The sequence below is a fragment of the Schistocerca gregaria genome, chromosome 2, assembly GCF_023897955.1.
Source record: "Schistocerca gregaria isolate iqSchGreg1 chromosome 2, iqSchGreg1.2, whole genome shotgun sequence".
Classification (NCBI taxonomy): domain Eukaryota; kingdom Metazoa; phylum Arthropoda; class Insecta; order Orthoptera; family Acrididae; genus Schistocerca; species Schistocerca gregaria.
Genome location: NC_064921.1, coordinates 167558225 through 167571260, shown reverse-complemented (window position 1 = coordinate 167571260; position 13036 = coordinate 167558225). Strand labels below are relative to the sequence as shown.

General features: G+C 40.7%; 1 non-coding gene across 1 annotated transcript; it reads left to right on the top strand.

Annotated features, from left to right (window-relative positions):
* Nucleotides 1–2257: 2257 nt before the first annotated feature.
* Nucleotides 2258–2329, top strand: Trnah-gug (transfer RNA histidin (anticodon GUG)). Its single transcript has one exon. It is a non-coding gene; the product is annotated as a tRNA-His (tRNA).
* Nucleotides 2330–13036: the final 10707 nt, after the last annotated feature.

Here is a 13036-nt window from a genome sequence, read left to right as displayed (position 1 = left end):
TATCAGTATTTTTCCTTGACCAAGATTCGAACTTCAATAGGTGTGGCTACAGTCCAGTGTTCAAAAACCACTTGACCATAGCTACTGGTAAGGGAATCCAATATCTTACATTTGTCTGTAGGAGCGCATTGTATCTGATCTACACTGTTCTGTACAGCTTGTACTTCCCATCCATCTGCTGCACTGTATCGATAACACTGCCTTCATTGCCTTCCTTACAACCCTCCAAGCTACTCGTCGGACGCTCTAGTTAGAGAACGTCCCTCGCTTAGAACTGAAATTAGGTTTTCTCTCCAAATATTTACTTTTTTCGGCAATTTCCATTGATTTTGGGGCTCCATATTGAATAGTGTTCTGAGCCAAAGACAGTTATAATGATGAACAGTGAAGTTGTACCTAGGGACGGCACTATCATCTTTTTCCAAACTGTGACAAATTCTGTTAGCGTGTGTAAGCATGTTGTTCTCAATGATCGCATTCGTAGGACCAATATTTGCTTTCTAAGTGATGGACTACACCAGAAAATTATACCAAAGACATCAAGGAGTATGCTAGTATGTTGAACTGCTTGCTTTCGAAACCAGCACCTACGTGAAGTGCATTTATTTATTTCCCAAGTTTCTAAGACTTTCTCCCTTTCTCAAACTATTTGATATATTCAGCGTCACACATTGCATTCCTTTTGTTAAGTATGATTCCAATGAATTGCATATAATATATTTAATTACATGTAGCTAATTTTCTTCAGAAGAGTATCAGAGAAACATGCCTTAAATAAACTGCAAAAACACCACCTTGTGGTTGTTTTTCATGTAATCCTTGAAATATTTCGTGAGCAAATGCCATTCTCAGTCGAGCAAACCTACTGGAACATATTTTGTGATGTACTAAATACCATCACAACCCAAAAGAACTTTGGCCACAAAGGGGAAAAACCAGCTGACAACTAAAATAAACAACAACATACGCAATCTAAACGCGAACAGCCGTCTAAAGATGTAACTGTGTGCTCGAAACCGGTAACACTTCCTTTTGTGTGAATAAATATCTTTATTAATAGTGGTTGGCTGCTGTTTTCTTCTTCGCAAGAATCAGCTTGTACTTTGGACAAACCTACGGTTCAAAAGGTTGGTTTCCGACAAAATAACAATCTCTGATTAATATGATAGAGTACCGTGGCTATGGATTCAGTAAGATAAAAAATGAAGTACATCGTTTCTACATATACGTGACACCATTTTTAAACATATTTGTTCAACGAATATTTTAGAAAAGAGATCAGTAAAGAAATTGTCTGAAAAATTTATTAATGGATAGCATTACTCGTATGCTGCCCAGAAGGCACTACAGTGATCTGTATTTTAAAACTGTCTGAGTATCGCAATATTATTTATTTTCGTTGTTCAGAAGAGATTTAAGGCAACCAGACCTGAAGATGGCCTGTACCTACAAACCGGTGATCTTAAATTAATAATATTGTGATCTAGACAGTGTTACACAGTTTGCATGATAATTATTTTCGTTTTTGTTCCTTTCCTTCTTGAAGGATTTAACAAAGGATATTGTTATTTATCCGGAAAAAATCCTTATGCTAGTGTTAAACTGAATACACCACTAAGGAATAACTTAGCAAGTTACAATGAATGGTGTTACGTTCTTAGCTACATTAATACTTCGGGAGATTTTTTGTTTTATTTTATTTATTTCTTATTGCTAGGTCCTACATGGATATATAGTTTTCAGTGCTATTAATATGTTGCTTTTGGTTGTTTTAATGATAATGGGTCAACACTTTCCATGTATCTTCCTCCCACTTCTTCAAGGAATGCTCAGAATGGGGTGTCCATAAAATTGGCAGATATAATGAAATAATTAGGTATAAGAGAAGGGTAAATCTCAAAAAATTTATAAAAGGTGGTTTCAGCAAGATTGTAGGCGTCAGCTTAGAAGAGAGTATGTTAAAGCTGCCATGTAGGATATAAATAACATAGTTTATGAGTAATTCATTTATAGTTGACTCGATTCCTGATTTATTGACATAAAGGTGAATTCTTTTCTGACGACTAACTGCATATGACGTTTTGAGAAGCAACAACACAGAGACGTGAGATCTCAGCCTGCGTCCTCCGTCTAACTTCTCCCACCTGTTGCTCTGCGCCCGAGACGCCATCTACCTGCTGGCGGAGTTAGTTTGCCAAGTGGAGCGAAAAGGACAGTTTTCTGCTGCCTTAGAAGCGTTTCTAAAGGAGCCAGAGTAGCCGTGATAGTCTAGTGGTTAGGACATTGCGTTGTGGCCGCAAGAACCTAGGTTCGAATCCTGGTCACGGCAATATGGTGCTTATTTTGTATTTCTTTTTACAGAATTAATAATGTAGTCAAAACGATACCTCCCATCGTAATAACTCAAAATTGATCACTCCGTTCACCAAAATTAGACAGATGTGGTTCACATTCTGTGATTTTTTTTTGCTTGTTTGAAATATGATGTATCTGGATCATCAAGTTATGATGAAACAATTCTGCTAAACGAAAACGAGCCTTGACTGTCACAAACTCAACTGCAATATGCAGATCGCGAAGATAAAAAAATGGTTCAAATGGCTCTAAGCACTATGGGACTTAACATCTATGGTCATCAGTGCCCTAGAACTTAGAACTACTTAAACCTAACTAACCTAAGGACAGAACACAACACCCAGCCATCACGAGGCAGAGAAAATCCCTGCCCCCGCCGGGAATCAAACCCGGGAACCCGGGCGTGGAAGCGAGAACGCTACCTCACGACCGATCGCGAAGATAGTAGTGGAATAACAGAATATAACTATGTTCTAGTGAAACTCTACAGTGGGGCAAATGTTTGCTTATTTTGGATAGTTGAAAGTGATGCAAAGATAAACAGCAGATGTATTATAGTTTCAGGAAGAGCTGTTGAAGATTTGTATAAAATATTAGGACCGTAGGTATAATGTTACGACAGAGTTAATTTCTGGCGAGTAATAAATAACAACAGAAAAACGTTTGTTCAGAGCACCACACACAGCAGTTGAACACCTAAATCTATCTTAATTTGCATTGTGAATGTTTTTGGAGATTCACAGTGTCAATAAAAAAGGTATACTTTGCATTCTTTAAATCCTATTTTCATATATCGTCATATTTTGCAGTATCTCATAAAGAAATGCTAAAATTATCAGGTTCAAATGAGTGTAACAAATTATTCATGCTATTAATTTATGAAATCTTTGCAGTAGTCTCTTCAGATGGGTAGATATAATATTACTGCTTCTCACTGTATTTATTCTCTAATGAAATATATATCACAAGAAATATCTGTTTGAAATCTAGTCCATAGTTCACGGAATCATTACTAAGAACGAGAATACTCTATATCAAAACTTAAAATCACTCACTGTGTTGTCCATAATACAGGGATACACATTTTCGATAGTTTCACAGTAACCCTAAAACGGTCAGCTACTGATAAAGCACAGATAAGGGGAATCCCAAGGAATTTTTTAGCAGCCATCTTTTTCTGCTTCAGTGATAAATTTAGCAGCACAGCGAAATGATGTCTATGTTTAAAGTTACATCGCATCACATCACATGAACGTGAGTAATGACGGGTTTCGGAAGACTTTCGAGCAACAAATCCAGTATGTGTAACTAACCACTGTTTCCAATTTGACGACCCTTGGATAGAATAGCCTATGGATCATCTTATCCACTTCAGAAGAAGGCATTTACATGTTTTGGATGAGATTTCTAACTAATTTAGATAGCGGTAACGAATTCTGATCCAATCCTGAAGGTGTTTCATTCAATGAAGGTTCGTAAAGAATTGTAAAACATCCAGCATCTTACTACTTTGTATGCACTGCAATAAGCGCATTTCTGTATACTCGATGCTTCTTTCTCTATTTCCATTTTCTATAAATGGGATTGTTATTACTGAAATATGATAAACATCAGCAGGTGCAGATGAAGATGAATCTAAGGGGGGGGGGGGGGGGAAGTTATTATTTGAGAGGAAGTTAATTGCAAGCAAATCTAGGATGCTCTGACTACGTTTGTCGGCACTTGTTGTTGATTTGTGGTACACAAATGAGGAACAACAAGAAGAGCAATCGGCCCCATGAATTATCGAGAAACTACTTCCGGTGCCACAGGAACTAGCTAATATGGAACACTGGAAGTCTCTTTTGCGATTAATAAGATTCACTTGTCTCTCCAATGGGGTTTATTCTGTGTTACTGTGCCTCAGAAACAGGATAGACAGAGTCCTGACAGTCAATGTAGAAAAGCATGTAACAGCTATACATTAAATGTTGTTTGTGTGATTCTTTGTTCGTCGTGGATATACAGCGGCTCTAGCTACAATGAACTATGGGATTGTACACCAACTGCGATATTTGTTACGAAGTTGAAATTACTAATTTATTGACTTGTTTCTCGTAGGAATCGTTTTCTTTTCACTTCATGGTCATGAAAGAACCCGCCCTAGAAACCACTATAAGTATTTTCCGGCATATTCTACTGTTTTTGTTCTCTGAGACATGAAGTTGTGTTTTGTGCTGCGTTTCTAAATATTATAGGTTCGACATACAGTACGAGGGGCCTTCAGTAAGTAAAGCAACACATGTATTTTTCTCAAAACAGCTTAGTTTTATTCAATATTCCATTACACCATATTATTCGTCGCTGTTTTTGGCTAGATAAGCAAATTTTTCAATACAATCTCCGTTTACTGTGACGACAATCGCCACGTTCTAGAAGGGCGTGTATGCCCTCGTGGTACCACTCTATTTGTTGATGTTGGAGCCAGCGTCATGCCTGATCAGTAGCCTTCCCATCATCCACGAGTGTCCGTATTATTCAGTCATACAATTTACGAAAATTATTTCCGTTTAAAGTCTGTCGTAATATAACTGTGATATGCAAAGGATATATGGAAAGTGTGATATTTGTTATGTTAGAGTGCTTTGCTGATTAGTGTTTGTAACTTATGTAAATAAATATGTGGAATGTATAATTTACTAATTAATTTTGTCATGGATTAATGAAATGAAAATGTTCGTGTATGTAATTTTTGGTATTCCTGCAAATTGTCATTTGTATAAAATGGTACACGCTTAATGGGAATGTCTAGGATATGTGTTATGTAAAAGACAGAGTGCTTTTTTACTGTGCAGAAGTTACTGTGGGAACCATAAAAGGTTGCTTGGGTTTTTGGCGCGCTACCTTTAGAGCGAGTGGCTACGAGAGGCCAAAGTCTGTAGGCAACATTAAAGAGGCAACACTCAGATGGTGAAGGCGATGTTTTGCCTGGAAATTGTTGCACGATAGCTTCGGAAGACGAATACTGAATTATTACGGCACTGGTACAAGATGTTGTGCTACGTTATGGACGTCAAAACGACGCCACGAAGAATTCATTAGTCCATACTTCAAGAAACTTGTACGCAGTAGCATGGGTAGTGTAGCCACCATTACTGTCTTGCACACCCAATGACTACAGGGAACAGATTACAATCTGTATAATTAGAGTTGTAGAAGCGTGAATTATGAATTCATAACTAACTTTTTTTAATAATTATTGTGTTAAACATAAAGTTCGATTCACCCGTTATTCAATTCCCAATCGTCCACCAATATCTCGTCCTTTCATGACGTTTTTTATTCCGAGTTAAACTAGTTACAAAGGATTGAAGTGCTTTGTTGAGTATCTACAAGCACTAATTTTCATCTTTGAATGAATGTCTGAAAATAATTGTTGTGGGCTAACTTTCAAAGTGCAGCTAAATGTAGTATATGATTTATGTAGCAGAAGAGCAGAGGGGAAATTTTGCTAAACCACTGAAGTGGATGTTTTGAGACACATTTAGCGGTTTTAATATTCTTACTCTCTTTTGGGTAATAAGTTAAGTGAAACTGAGTAAATAGGTTTTGCTAAAAAGCCAAACTTTTCATGCATAAATACTAAGGTTTAGCAAGTTTTAAGTAAAGTAACGATAATTTTTTTTTCAGTTGTAAATGAACTCCAGTACAGTAAGAAGAGTTATAATAAGAAAATTGCATATGTGGCTCAGTAACATTGAAGTAGAACTGCATGAAAATAATGAGTGATAATACAGAGTGACTACCTTTGGCTTTTGACAAATCTTGTGTTAAGCGAAAGTTATAATCAAAGCGTCTTAATGAATTTAAATGTGTGTAATAGGGTCTTCGAGTATTTAAGTATTTAATTTGTTGGTTATACAAGATGAAAATATACAACTCCATCCCAGTCAATATCTTTTAGCGCATAGTGATGATTAAAAATTAGTGACCTTTCTAGATATATACCTATGTTAGTGTAGCAGCTAAAAGATTTCTATGTGTTGCTCAGAACCATATCCTGAAAAGATGTATTTATTTGTGAAGCTATGTAAGGGGACAGCAAGAAAGCAGGCCAGATTTACTTGTTCTGCTTTTCTTAAACTAAACCATTTCTTTGCTTAGATAAGCTGCCGCCCGTTAACCCATTAGAGAAACCACTCAATGAACTTCGTACAGAAAGGTCCTAGATGCAGTATTAATCGTTTTTTAATGCGTTTCTTTCTAACAGCTAGAAAACTCTTAGGAAAAGGAACTAATAGTCTGTTTTCCGTATCTGTTAGTCATACATCACGGTCAAATCCTGTAAAAGGGTAACACTATTTTTGTGTTAGCAGAAGAGCCAACACCGTGTTCTGCAAATGAGAGCGTATGTAGACAGTAAACCATCGGGAGCAAAGTCGGCTGTACAACTGGGGCGAGTACTAGGGAGTCTCTCTAGACTAGACCTGCCGTGTGGCTGCGCTCGGTCTGCAATCACTGATAGTGGCGACACGCGGATCCGACGTATACTAACGGCTACCACCTAGCAAGTGTGGTGTCTGGCGGAGACACCACATTTATACTACAGTTGTGGAAAGTAACCATTTTTGTGACGTGAATAGTACATGCAGATACCTACATACAGTAGAGTTACACGTGGCTTTTCCCATGATGGGACTATTTGTTCTTTTGGGGTAAAGTGTTATACAGGGACTGCTTCCCGCGGAGTGCATCCTTCATGGGGCCAAAAAGATGGACGTCGGAAGGTACGAGACCCTGATTGTTGATGTTTCTTGCACTCCTCTGGAGTGCGTAGACACTTGTAAGATCTTGAGTGGTCACTGAGAAGGACAAGTACGTATGCATTTTTGTGGCGACGAACACAGTGAAGTCGTTTCTTCAATTTCCTGAGGGTAGTACAGTTCCCTTGAGTTCATCGTTGCGTCATGGGGGAGAAAATCAAACAGAATAATTTCTTTAGAGCCCCAGAAGACATTCGAAATGACTTTCCCACCTTTTTCTTGGGAGAAAAGGTGGTTTGGCGTCAGTCCGGGGATTGTCGTTTAGTTTCTGCTTCAAAGTAATGAAGTCATGTTTCATCGCCTGTGATCGACAAAATATTGTCACGATAAGTCTTGTAACGCGCAAGCAGTTCCCGTAGGTGGTCCTTTGTTGCTCTATATGGTCTTCTGTTACGCAGGGAGGAACCCAGCATGCACACACCGAGTACACCACTGATTGTCCTGCGACGTGTTTGATTGAGATGCGTTTATCATCTCTAATGAGTGCGTGCGCAGGTTCCAACAATGTTGTGTGTGGCCGGCCGGCTCGCTGCATGTCCGACATGTTTGCACGACCTCTTTGCAATTATGAAAGACGCCTCGCCCAACGACTCACCGTGCTTGTTTACTGTCTGGACTCCGTAGACATTTTGCAAGTGCCTCTGAATAACTGGCGGTGCTCTGGTTTTCCGCCAAGAGAAACTCAATGACAGCTCTGTGCTTGGAACGCTTCTCCATCACAGACACCACTTTGAAGGCTACATACGTACTTACACGGCCACGACCTATCGGAACCTCATCAAACTATGTGGGCTGTAGCAGGAATATTCCAGGATATCCAAAAACGAGTTGTCATTTTTTAACGGAAATTATCCGTAAAAAAAGAATGTGTTGTGTTGTTCATAATACGCCCTTCGTAAGATAAAACTATTTGGAGGATGTTGTTTAGTCTTCAGTTGCAGAGTTTTGTTGTGAATAAAGGGCTGAATACTTGTTAGAGTTGTTATTACATGCGAGCACGGTTAAAATATACATCGTAGGACGTCTTGTACCTTGGAACGGAAGTACATCTTCTGCCATGGAATACGTGAAATTTGCAAACAAATTGTGTTCTTTTAAGGACTAAACAATTTTCCCTGTCTTGAAAATGGGAATTTCTCTTTCTATCCAATAGCTTCTTTTTCAAAATATTTTTTGACTTGGAATTCGTTTTAGATAATATTTCCTTTTAATGTGACTCCACTTCTTGACTGTTGGTGTGTAGTAGAGTAACAATGTAACATGTAGACTATTAAGTATAGTAGTGACAAGATTTTCTCGATTGCAACACTTGTAAACGTGAAAATCGTTTTCTTCCTAGGTGTGTGACCATGTTGTTCCTGGGAACAATTTTTCACGTCTAGGAAAACCCTATTTTTCCCGAATAATTTTTGTAATTTCAGGAAAAGACTGCAGCACACATAAAGTGTACGCTGTTACTTCAAAATGGAATAAAAAATATAATGAACTTCTGTTACAGTCTTACTGTTTAAAACATCAATTTCGATTATGTATTTACAGTAACGATCTGTCTCCCAAAGAGGAGAAACGTCTGCCAAACACCGGACCAAAGTTTATTCTTTTACATATGCATTTTTACGGCGTGTTTTCGAAATTGGGTCATCTCTCCTCGCTTTATCCTAAGCCAGCATTTGTCTAATTACGTCACTGTGGGTGTTGTGCGAGGAAATAATATGTATTTCCACTTAGTTTAAGAAGTAGGGCCCTCACACTTTTGGCAGTAAAATTCTCCATGATGGCACAACGCTTCTGATGTACTGTCTCATTCTGCAGTTTGTGGAGCGTTTCTGTGACATGAGTTGACTAAATTGACCTATCACGAAGCTCGCAGTCCTTCTTTAAATACGCTTCTCTCTCTCTCTCTCTCTCTCTCTCTTTCTCTCTCTCTCTCTCCTTCTATCTATCTATCTCTCTTGTTAATCCAACTTGGTGATATTTGTTGGAACGAATATTTTCCAAGCGTCTTCTTTCGTGCTAGCAATTGACTTCCTTTGGGTTGCTACAATAAATAATGAAAATCATGATCTGCCTTCTCCATATAGTTCGATAGTTCGACCTTGGATCACCCGGACAGATACTAGATACTAGACAGGTTTCAAGTCACAGGTCACCAATTGCATAATCTAACGATTTAGATTCTTTCAATCTATTTTTGAGCATGACATTACATTTATTTATTCTGAGGATTAACTTTGTTTTCGCACCAGGCAGTCTTTATCTGCAAAGTGTCGCCCCATTTGGAATCCGTTTCCTTATAATGTCAGCTGGCTTCGCACATATCCGTCGTACGAAAAACCATTATAATCGTACAGACATCATGACGTGACTCGTCAAGATGTAGCAGCATGATACACGTATCCTAGTAAACAGTCGACTGTGAAACTGCGGTATTACGAATCAGAATACACAGACATTGCTAACGTTCACTTGTTCACAAGATTTTTGGAATATGTTCTATAAGCTTTGGCTCAAAGGTAAACGTGACAGCAAAAAAAGTGGATCACTCCTGAATGCAACCAATACAACGTAGCTGTGTTGCGGGTCCTCTCGGCGCAAAAATCATGTTGCGTACAGTCATTCGACTACACGTAATGGTTATCACAAGAGACCTCTAGAGAACCTTGCTCATTATGGCAATCACTCCAGATATAAACCAATATCATCATACAACAAATATTGGAAAATACGTTATTAGAGAAGTGACAGTCCTTAACACTTGTAAATTTAACTTCATTATAATAAGTGATGCTGCAAAAGTCTTATAACAATCATTACATGACGAGTTGTTGTTCACGACCGGAATTGGGACCCATTCTTAATCAAACAAAGCTTGCATATCTGAACGAGACTTGGCTAGGCATAAAGATAATGTCAAATACCAATCACAGATTCTGAATGAATTCAACTTTGGTGTGTCATCGACTTACCAAATATACACTCCTGGAAATGGAAAAAAGAACACATTGACACCGGTGTGTCAGACCCACCATACTTGCTCCGGACACTGCGAGAGGGCTGTACAAGCAATGATCACACGCACGGCACAGCGGACACACCAGGAACCGCGGTGTTGGCCGTCGAATGGCGCTAGCTGCGCAGCATTTCTGCACCGCCGCCGTCAGTGTCAGCCAGTTTGCCGTGGCATACGGAGCTCCATCGCAGTCTTTAACACTGGTAGCATGCCGCAACAGCGTGGAAGTGAACCGTATGTGCAGTTGACGGACTTTGAGCGAGGGCGTATAGTGGGCATGCGGGAGGCCTGGTGGACGTACCGCCGAATTGCTCAACACGTGGGGCGTGAGGTCTCCACAGTACATCGATGTTGTCGCCAGTGGTCGGCGGAAGGTGCACGTGCCCGTCGACCTGGGACCGGACCGCAGCGACGCACGGATGCACGCCAAGACCGTAGGATCCTACGCAGTGCCGTAGGGGACCGCACCGCCACTTCCCAGCAAATTAGGGACACTGTTGCTCCTGGGGTATTGGCGAGGACCATTCGCAACCGTCTCCATGAAGCTGGGCTACGGTCCCGCACACCGTTAGGCCGTCTTCCGCTCACGCCCCAACATCGTGCAGCCCGCCTCCAGTGGTGTCGCGACAGGCGTGAATGGAGGGTCGAATGGAGACGTGTCGTCTTCAGCGATGAGAGTCGCTTCTGACTTGGTGCCAATGATGGTCGTATGCGTGTTTGACGCCGTGCAGGTGAGCGCCACAATCAGGACTGCATACGACCGAGGCACACAGGGCCAACACCCGGCATCATGGTGTGGGGAGCGATCTCCTACACTGGCCGTACACCTCTGGTGATCGTCGAGGGGACACTGAACAGTGCACAGTACATCCAAACCGTCATCGAACCCATCGTTCTACCATTCCTAGACCGGCAAGGGAACTTGCTGTTCCAACAGGACAATGCACGTCCGCATGTATCCCGTGCCACCCAACGTGCTCTAGAAGGTGTAAGTCAACTACCCTGGCCAGCAAGATCTCCCGATCTGTCCCCCATTGAGCATATTTGGGACTGGATGAAGCGTCGTCTCACGCGGTCTGCACGTCCAGCACGAACGCTGGTCCAACTGAGGCGCCAGGTGGAAATGGCATGGCAAGCCGTTCCACAGGACTACATCCAGCATCTCTACGATCGTCTCCATGGGAGAATAGCAGCCTGCATTGCTGCGAAAGGTGGATATACACTGTACTAGTGCCGACATTGTGCATGCTCTGTTGCCTGTGTCTATGTGCCTGTGGTTCTGTCAGTGTGATCATGTGATGTATCTGACCCCAGGAATGTGTCAATAAAGTTTCCCCTTCCTGGGACAATGAATTCACGGTGTTCTTATTTTAATTTCCAGGAGTGTATGTTTACAGACAGGGGAGATTACATTCACGCAGCAACTACAAATAATCTCGTTGCCTACATTGCGAATTATCTGTATCAGCCACCTCAAGGGCAATGGTGAGGTGATGAACGCTCCAGTTAATCGCTTGCTCCATGAAAATATCGACGCACTGCAAAGAGTACGAGGCAGTAGCTCTCGGTTTCGAAAGATGTCGTCCTGTGCTCGATACAGCTCTTTGTACCTCCTCTGTGACAAAGCTACAAACAGCTCTATGGAACTCAGAACGACATCTGTAGAAATTTTGTCATCATAAGACGACTCACTTCCTTCGGTACCCAGTATTTCTAGAGGTAATGAACATAAAATAATTCGGCACTGCTACTGAAAACACACAATCAGTTAATGAAACCGTATCGCCGAATACTCTGTTAACTGCGTTTCATTCAGTAACTACTCACAGCCACATTGTCGCACTTCTGTTGTAGACTAGTAAAGCTAGTGAGTATGACAAAAAATTCCAAGATTAATTAAGATAGCCATTCGTTGTATGATATTATGATGAGGTATCAGTTGTATTACTGTAGTGCATATTAATAGCCTTTCCCATTAGGTTATTAAACAAAATAGACACAAATATCAGAAAAATTGTCGACAGTTTATTCAACTTAGTTATCAAAAATGGTTCAAATGGTTCTGAGCACTATGGGACTTAATATCTTAGGTCATCAGTCCCCTAACTAACCTAAGGACATCACACACATTCATGCCCGAGGAAGGATTAGAACCTGCGACAGCAGCGGTCGCGAGCTTCCATACTGAAGCGCCTAGAACCGCTCCACCACTCCGGCCGGCTTAGTTATCAAACTGTCGGATGGTGTGCCGTTAGTGTTTCGATACCACGCATGTAGCGACTTGTGGATTCTGAGTTAAGTCATGTTTAAAGCACAATCGCAAAAAACCTAACTTACTTGGTAGTTTATCGATAAGGGACGAGAAAGGTAAACACTTGGAGTTGCCAGATTAGAAGATGCGCGATGTTTGTTTTTGCCAACCAAGCACCGTGGTGATGTCTTCCAAGTCGCATTTGTTACTGTCCAATTGGCCAATTGCAAGGCTTCTCATTTGTTGGCAACATTTGTCGTCTGAGAAGGACACGTCCCTATGAAGTGGTTCGTAACATAAAACACATTGTTTATGCCACCAGACGTATATCAACAACAAAACATTTCGTGGACGTATACAAGCCATTGTTTGAAATAGTGTTTGTTGTGGATCACCCACTATCTCCTCCTTATGAAGTTAATAACAGATACTTCAAATGCCCATTGGAGTGCATTCATTTAGGTTTACACTAAGCTCCTTAAATCTGTTACGGCAAATGGCAGGGTCAATCCTTTGGAAGGGCACAGACAACTTACTTCCCCATCCGTCCCAGTTCGAGATTCTGCTTCGCGTCTAATTTGTTTTCGACGAGACGTTGTACCATAATCCTCCCTTCTT